Below are 1,984 nucleotides of genomic sequence, written 5' to 3'. Positions count from 1 at the left end.
TTAACTGTTTGCCTTTGTAATTTCATCAAATAAAAGGGTAGGGGATGGAGGACCTTAGTTCTCTTTCCCTTCTTGCAAGTTGGTGGGTGAAAAGAAAACCGAGAAGCCGGATACTAAGGAGAAGAAACCTGATACTAAGGAGAAGAAGCCTGACACTAAGGAGCAGAAACCTGAAGCCAAGAAGAAGGCTGATGCCGGTGGCAAGGTTAAGGCCCCTAAGAAGGGGAAGCCCCACTGCAGCCAAAACCCCGTCCTCGTCGGAGGAATTGGCAGATACTCCCGGTCGGCTATGTATTCACAAAAGGCCATGTACAAGAGGAAGTATTCGGCCCCTAAATCCAGGATTGAAAAGAAAAAGAAGGAGAAAGTTCTTGCTACTGTTACAAAACCAGTTGGTGGCGACAAGAATGGTGGTACCCCAGTGGTTAAACTCTGCAAAATGCCTAGATATTATCCTACTGAAGATGAGCCTCGAAAACTGCTGAGCCACGGCAAGAAACCCTCAGTCAGCTTGTGCGGAGACTGCGGGCCAGCATCCCTCCTGGGACCATTCTGATCATCCTCACTGGGCGCCACAGAGGCAAGAGGGTGGTTTTCCTGAAGCAGCTGGGTAGTGGCTTGCTACTTGTGACTGGACCTCTGTCCCTCAATTGAGTTCCTCTTCGTAGAACACACCAGAAATTTGTCATCGCCACCTCCACCAGAATTGTTATCAGTGGTGTGAAAATCCCCAAACATCTCACTGATGCTTACTTCAAGAAGAAGAAGCTGCATAAGCCCAGACACCAGGAGGGTGAGATCTTCGACACAGAGAAAGAGAAATATGAGATTACAGAACAGCACAAGGTTGACCAGAAAGCTGTGGACTCACGAATTCTGCCAAAAATCAAAGCTGTTCCGCAGCTCCAGGGCTACCTCCGCTCTCTGTTCGCTCTCACCAATTCGCTTTATCCTCACAAACTGGTGTTCTGAATTTCTTATAAGAACCCGATTAAATAACTAAAAAAAAAAAAAAAAAGGGGGGTAGGGGATGCATGGCAACAAAGTTCACTCCCTGCTTCATTCTCAGGATAACGTGTCTGGAAATGAATTAGAAACTGATTTGACATGGATCTTGAATGAAAAGGTCAAAAGCGTTGCAACTCAAAACACTCCTTTCTGTTTAGTCAGTCCTGACAGTGCCTCCCAAGGAGAGAGGAAAAGACTAGTGCTCCTGGGCCAGGTAGCTGGCAGGTGCTTTCCTAACTTTGTGTCTGTGAAGTGAGCATTATTATTAGTGAAGTGATCACTAGAGGCCTGGCGCACGAAAATTGTGCATGGGTAGGGTCCCTAAGCCTGGCCAGCAATCTGGGCCAGCCAGGGCCTTCTTTCCCCTGGCTGCTGGCTGCTGGCTCTGGGCCGGGGCCTTCCTTCATTCCGCGCCGCCCCCTGGTGGTCAGTGCATGTCATAGTGAGCAGTCAAACTCCCGGTTGGTTGAACTCCTGGTCGGTCAAACTCCTGAGGGGATGATTTGCATATTAGCCTTTTATTATATAGGATTCCTATCTTACAGATGAGGAAAGTGAGGCTGAGAGTGTATTAGTTATCTATTGCTGCATAACAGATTACTCCAGAATTTAGCAGCTTAAAATAACAATCATTTATTATCTCATGTGGTTTCTGAGCATCAGGACTTTGAGGGTGGCTTAGTTGGGTGGTTCCTCATTAGATTGAAATCGATGTTGGCTTGGGCTGTAATCATCGGACTGCTTGACTGGGGCTGAGTAATCTGCTTTCAAGATGGCTCACATGGCTGTCGTCAGGAGGCCTCTGTTCCTCGTCATGCAGCACTGATGAGGCCTCCACAGGGGGCTGGGGTGTCAGTTGTTTCCTCAGGACTAGTAATCAGAGGGAGACCAAGGGGAAGCCACATGCCTGTTTACGACTAGCCTCAGAAACCACATATCATCACTGCTCTCATATTCTATTGGCCACACAGACCAA

The 1,984-nt window shown here is 47.9% G+C and overlaps 1 pseudogene; it reads left to right on the top strand.

Moving 5' to 3' along the window:
- The first annotated feature begins 277 nt into the window (after positions 1–277).
- LOC139014666 (large ribosomal subunit protein eL6-like) lies at positions 278–972 on the top strand (annotated as a pseudogene).
- The last annotated feature ends 1,012 nt before the right edge of the window (positions 973–1,984 follow it).

The sequence above is a fragment of the Myotis yumanensis genome, unplaced genomic scaffold, assembly GCF_028538775.1.
Source record: "Myotis yumanensis isolate MYYU_CA2020_CCGP unplaced genomic scaffold, mMyoYum1.0.hap1 SCAF_7, whole genome shotgun sequence".
NCBI classification, from domain to species: domain Eukaryota; kingdom Metazoa; phylum Chordata; class Mammalia; order Chiroptera; family Vespertilionidae; genus Myotis; species Myotis yumanensis.
The sequence above is the reverse complement of the archived record's forward strand: the minus strand, read 5'-3'. Positions and strand labels throughout refer to the sequence as shown.